Raw genomic sequence first — 7,531 nt, forward strand, 5'->3', positions numbered from 1 at the left:
AATAATAAATATTTGAATTTCATATATATAATTATAATTTAATTAAAATATAATTTATTTGAATTCTGTTTTTGTGAAGAAGTAAAATAAAAGAACTGCAGAAGAAAAACAAATATAATGAGATAAAATTTCTTATAAATTATTTAAAAAAAATCGCTGTATAAAGCGATTATTAAAGTAACAGAATCTAAAACGCGTACAAGTGTTCGTCAAAATATCGTGCAAAAGAATATTTTGAATTAATATATCTATTTTAATAAAATAGAAAATAATTTTAAGTAATAAAGATAATATGAGAAATAAGAGGATATCAAAAAATGTTGAATTTTGACATTACGTAATTACAAAGCTGTTACGTAAATTTCTCATCGATGTTTTTATTGCCTCAAGGCCTAAACAAAAGTCTTCTTTTGAAATTAAAGATAGTTATCCTAAAATATAAATGTATGTTGTTCTATCTAGAAATAATTAATGACTATTGAACTCTATATTCAACTCTATATTATCTTCATATCTACATTAACGTTCTTACATCAGTATCTTTCTTATAATCATTTATTTTACTTTTAACATGTCAATATAACTTTGTCAAAGATTTTTATTGGATTAAGTATTACAAAATATCGGGTTTGTATATATTAATATACGTACATTAAATAAATACGCGGTAAGAATATACAGTCTTATATTCATTAACATATGCATTCTTTGAGCATCGTGACATACTTCTTATGATATTTTTAATTCGCACAATAGCATTTTTTTTTTGGTAACGGCGATTATCGCACAACTGCGTACTTTTCCTCAGAAATGTTCACAATCTCATGCCTCCGATAATTAATTTCTACATTGGGCGAAATCGCTTAGTGTGCCGAGCAATTAAACGCGTGGGATTGCGTGTAGGTAATTATCACATCAAGATTGGTTTATTATATAGTTCTAGAAGACAGATTATCTCCTCTACTGATCTACTGATCTCTATTGAAGAGCGCGCGTTACAACCTTCACTTTTTACTACAAACTTGCAACTATACGGTATCATGCACGTCCGTGATTCAGATAACGAATAAAGATATATCCTTTTGACGGCTTCAAAGAATCGTTAGTATTATAGAGATTTAGCGCTCTATTTATGTTGTGCATTTAGCGTTAAATGTAGATATTCGAGATCTTGAGTTTCACTCATTTAATAAGACGGTTTTGAATTATCGAGATGTCAAAATATAAATATTTACGTCACCAATAGATATTGATTAATATCTATTTTGCATCAAGGAACAACACTTAAAGCGGAAATTAATAAAATCAATTTTGTTACGTACTTTTATAGAAATGGAATAAAAAAGTGTAATATATATATAAAAAATTCAATTAAATCCCGCGCGTGTATATCGTCGTCTTCTGATGATTACGCGTATGCCGTAATTTAATTGACGATTGAATTCCATTTTTGCGATTTATGAAAATCACATAACTTTATTCTTCTCCAGAACGCAAAGCCAAATAAAAATCAATTGTATATTTGACAATATTCGTATATCTCAGTTTTAGATTATAATATCGTGATGTATATATTACTTCAGATTGTAGAAATTACAGAATCAACACTTTTTTCATTAATTGTAAGATAAAAGGATTTCGGACAGCATTTTGCACATGTGGCGTATAAGTACTTCAAAGATAATCACATATATCGCAAGATAACAGATGAGTAGCTAAATTTAGCGTTAAAAATGCGGCAAGAAAGTTAGACCTAACGAATTATTTTTCCAGGTACACGATTCTAGTGCAAAAAGTCAAGTTTTCCAGAAATGGTCGGAAGTCAAAGCACGCTTTGATCGCGAATTATCTTTCGTCCGATCGTCAAAATGACATAAACTTGCACGTTCTAGTCCTCCATTTCACTCGCGGGTAATTGCACAGCGTGATTGCGGCGCAGAATAACAATCGGAAATTTTTGTCAATCAGTCTACGATCCGATAGCTATACCGATAGAGGAAATTGCAAAACGATCGTAGCCGCGCAAAAGCAGACGATGATCAAACGAAGAAAGGGGGGAAAAGAACGAAAGAGAGAACGTATGATTGTCCCTTCGCGGATGAACGCCGCGGTGGAAAGATGCACGACCCGTCTCACCAGATCCGGTGCTGCGATTAACGATGAGAACGGATTTTCTCACGAGGCCCTGACACATTCCCCTGGTGGCCGGGCAACCTTATTCTCTCACGTATATGGAATATGGAATGGGTCGAGGAAGATTGCACGTGACGCGTTTTGACGTAGATAAGCGTACGATAGTGTACCACGACAGATGCATCCTGTTTCCGTACGAGCGTGATGTCTTACGCTGTGAGGGACCAGTGTATAAAATAGTAACTTAGAAAAGTATTCAGCTCCAAAAGGCTTTTAAATTAAATGTGAATTTTTACAGTTTCAATTGTTTTACATTGCATAATCTCAGAGCAATATGCTAATTAACATAGATAATAAAAAGAAATGAGACGCGACGTTCTTTTATAAATAAAAATCAGTTAAAAACTAATCAAAGATTTTGCACAAAAAAAACCTTCTCGTTTTGGGACACTGTCTACATAATTTAAATCTTAATTTTAATCTATATTTATTGTTTGGTTAAGTAAATTACACATAAATAATTTAATCAGCTAAATTATATAGAAACGTATAATTTTTTTTTAAATTTTCTAATATTAATATTAAAAATTTAATAATTGAGCATTTAGAGTGCATTTGTGTAATTTTTTTATGGATACAAGCATGCTGCAAGAGTTTACAACACGTCAGAAGATAACTATGTAAATACAAAACGCGCACGAATGATGGAAGCATACCTAAATAATAATAAACCGTGCGTTAAGTGAATTACACGTTGATTATGCGCACAGCCTCTGCATTTAGAATAAGTTTACGCGCGATTTATCTAGATACGCGATTGTGTTTTATGAGCGTAGAAAATAAATAACCTCTTTACTGAAATGATTAAATCTTTAACAATGTTATATCACTTTATTACAAGTAAGCGTTTAATTTATACACCGTTTATCATACAAATTTATACAAAAACATTTTTATAGCCACATGCTAGACTCATCTTTCATTCTTTATTTAAATTTAAGATCAAACATTCCTATCCTGTAAACTTAAAGAAATAGTTAGTAAAAATTTATGCTGAAAAGATCAGAGAATAGAAATAATCGCGAATAAGTGCGTAAGTTGATAATAAATTTAAATTTTATTTTTGCTTGTACGGCTTATCGCGCCGTGAATATGATGCGTGTATGTGGTACGTGGTACGACGTAGTATAAACGTTGATCGAGAATGTGTTTTATCACGTTAAGCAGATTTTGGATTCTTGCGCGTAAAATTGAAGCGTGGTACTTTACGTTTGAAGTGCAGTAAAGTTCCAAGGAAGATAGCATTTTTCCTCTGTATTTTTCCTACGCGATATAATTTTTAGCACTCTGTAATTTTTCGACACTAATATAATACACATATTTTTTTAGAATTAGATATTTTTACTTGAAATTTTATATATATATATAACGACATAAATATCGATTTATCTAGCTTAATACATTTGACCTTCTAATTTGTAACTTTCTAATGACATAATTTATCTATCGCTATATAAATTATTATTATAAGTTACTTACTTACTAAAATTATTTATACCGATTCGTACCGAGACATTACCGTCAGTGTTAAAAAACCGACCTCTCGTACCATTCGCGATGCAGCTGGTTGTCACACAAATGGACGAGGTCAGGGTAGCCATTTGTCTCTAATACCGAGAAAGAAACATCGGGTCACTCAGCGTTTTCTGTCGCACCGGGTGACCTACTGTTCCTATCTCGGAGTCGAGACAAAACGCGCCGCGATTACGACGGATACATTATTTATCCACATTCTTCTCTCTTTTACCACCGCAAATCTGTTGCCGGAGATATACCTAATTCCTCCCGCGCCGTCATCCTACGCGCGCAATATCATTTCGAAGGATTTTATTTTTATCCGCCATCGATCATGCAATTTTTCTTTTTTTTTTGCTTTGGCAAGAAAAGCCGGCCGACGATAGAGTGTCTATCGATCACCGCGGGGTGATTGATCGACGCATGTTGGCTTTTATTGCACAGCAGCCGCAATCGTATAAAAATTTGTCGAAAGTAAGACACATTCCAGAAGTGAAGTATATCACGTATATCACGCGTCGTTCCTTCGGATGTTATATAGATGGTAGAAAGGGAAAAGTCGAAAGTGTTATTTTTGCTCTTCAGCAGAGAGAGCAGAGTGCATAGCAGTAGCTAAGTAATAATCACGAATATATGATTGCTATGTAAGTACTCTCAGTCACTTTCAGATCCATTGAGTTACATCCTCTCGCTGCAAGTCGATAATTCGTCGGTTTTATTTTTAATTTTCCGACTTATTATTTTCAGTTCTAGTCTCGTTCAGTCTTTAAATATACTATTAATAACGACACGACAAAGAGAGCTGGCTCATTTTCATTATCTTTTAGTTATTTCTTAACTCTCTTATCTCCTCCTCTGATATAATCTTTTTTATTATTCAATAAATTAACAGATTACACATGTACAAAGTGTCACAAACTCAAACTGGTCAAACTCGTACATCTTTTTCTCATACATCTCTTCCTGGTGCTCTTCTTTCGCGTTCCTGGTAGCTGCGAGTCCGGTTCTCGCGGTTGTATAGGAAGGTATTCCTTTCTCTCCGTAATAAAACCGCGTGGCAGTGAACCAGTTTACTTCTGGGTTTAACGTGACAAATGGACTACGACGTTAAAGATCCCGATCTGTCTTCGTCCTTTCTAGCATAATTACCTACTATATCGCGGCAACCGATACATAATCTTTCACTTGATGCTCGTTCGACTAACGTCATCGAAGATATTATCGGGTAATAGTTCCATTACAAATATACATAATATAGATCGTGAAAATATTAATTTAAAAGATGGAATGGAGTAGAATAATAAATGAAACAATGCAGAATTGTGAAAGACAAAGAATTAATTGATTTTGTGTGTAATTATAATTGATATTAAATGTAGAAAATAAAAGTACATTTAATAGTAAATAATTGTAGAACACGTAATTTTTAGGATTTTTGCTTTGCAGAGAAAGGAAAGAATATCTTTGACTCCCGATGTCCAAACAGACACCGCCGGAGTCATCGACCCGGCACGGCAATGTTATGCAAAATGCGGTTAGTTAATAATGCAGCTCTTGGTGCGCGTTGGTTCGATTACTTAATATTATCGTAATATAATTATGAGAAATCTCGTTGAGTTCTTTGCCATGAAGCGGATGAAATGTTTACTTTGTACACCATAATCTTCATTTTTTTTAAGACATCGATAAAGGAGCAACAATGATAATAGCTGCAGATTATTGACCGATTCAAAGAAAAATTAGAAATAATATACGGAGATAATGGCATAATTGAGGTATATACAAGAAAACAATGATAGAAAAGTAATATAAAAAAGATCTATCCTTATACATAAAATAATTATGATCTCCCGATAAGATGAAAATGAATAGTATTGCCATATATGTACTTTTAATTTGTATTCATCATTAATGCGAGAGACGTGTAAAAAATGAGACGTTAATGATTCTTCGGATGTATATTTTTCGCAGAAATCAATATCCCGATTGCAACTTTAAAATTCGAATTAATCGCGACGAGTATTTATTTAAGTGTATCGTGACTACAGATAATTTTGTATATATTATATTTATATTATAAATATATATTTGCCCGTATATATAATTAATTCAATCAGTTTAAATTGAAATATTAAAGTTACAGTTATCTATGTTATAAATAATAAAGAAAAATATAAGAAATAGAAAGAAATGCACAAAGAACAACAAAATGCTTTTCTTGCATCTAATAGTATATATATATATGTAATCGTATATCTAATAAGTCGCTTGTCTAAGTGAATCATCCAATCATAATGCGACCATAAATTGATTATGTGATAAATTTTCTAAATGCTTACATTAATGTCCGATTAAATCGTAGATTTATTTATCATTTGAATTTTTGATAGCATTCCGCACGATAAACTGTGCCGACAGTAAGATAAATTGTACTTGATATACTTTGACTTGTGATTTATCGATTGCCCGGCATTATTCTACCATGCATCAATAACAAAATCGCTACTGATTTTATTTGCTTCTCTCATAATTGACATTGTAAAACAATTCGAGATAATAGGATAATAAAGGTACCCTCTCAGAAAGACTTTCTCTGATAATAACGAGACAAAAAATATTCTAGACATATTTAGGGCCGGTTGTTCCAACCTGTTGGTAAGCTAACTAATAGTTAAATCATATGTCTATCTTTGTCCAATGTAAAGGATAAACAAAGACATATATATGATTTAACTATTAGGTAGTTTACCAAGAGTTTGGAACAACCGGCCCTTAGTCCTGTCACAACTTCATGCAGTATAAAAATAAAACAAGATTAAGATTACATGAATAATTCTTATTCTCCTCTCTCTCTCTCTCTCTCTCTCTCTTTCTCGAATTAAGTAAGATTGATTTACTATCTTGAGACAAGAGTAATAGAGTAGTATAGGTTTAAGCTTATATTCTTACGTTTGGAATAAATCTTCACTGGATGTTATAATCGTATAATGCACGCTGTTAGCGTCACAATATTGGCACAAAACAGATATGTGCTACCGTTGTTTGTCGACGGCAATAACGTGACACGTATTCGTACCTGCGTATCTCAAGTATATAACCCTACAAGAAATACTAAAAAATATGATCCTATCTTCTCGAGTCTTATTTCTCCAGTAAGTATATATGTATACATATGTATGTAGTTGTAATTTTAATTATTAACTGATGATGCTAATTGAATCAGAAAATTAGGATCTAGTTCTATAACCAGTCAAATATACTGATTTTTGTCGTAAAAGTTGGATGTAAACATACTTCTTTTGATGATTATATCGCAGTCAATTAATATGTTCGAGAAGATTTATGATACAACAATAATGGCACTCTTATACATATAAGTATGTACAATATGTATCAAATATCAGATCGTATACAGATCATATTCCGATTAAATATCATTCATTTGTTTACATATTAATATATTAAGACGAAAATATCTAATGGGCACGGTTACACCCTGCATTTAGGCTGCAGCCTATACCTCAAATTCGATCTAAAATATTTAGGCCACCTGTTTACAGCAGCTGTAAAACAGACGCGACGGCCTAAATAATTTAGGTTGAATTTGAGGTATAGACCGGCCGCGACCTAAATGCCCCGGTGTAACCGTACCCAATGTAAAATTCTTCTGTGAAAATTAACGTGATAAGACTAAGATCATTTCATTCTTATGGATTTAAGAATTTTCATTTAAAACTAAAACATTCCTTTTTCAACAATAAATATAATTGTCCTCATATCGATCCTATTTATGATAGATCGAAGAGTAATAGTATTGCACGGA

This window comes from Temnothorax americanus, unplaced genomic scaffold (genome assembly GCF_048541705.1).
Source record: "Temnothorax americanus isolate GAGA-0224 unplaced genomic scaffold, ASM4854170v1 Scaffold11, whole genome shotgun sequence".
Lineage (NCBI taxonomy): Eukaryota > Metazoa > Arthropoda > Insecta > Hymenoptera > Formicidae > Temnothorax > Temnothorax americanus.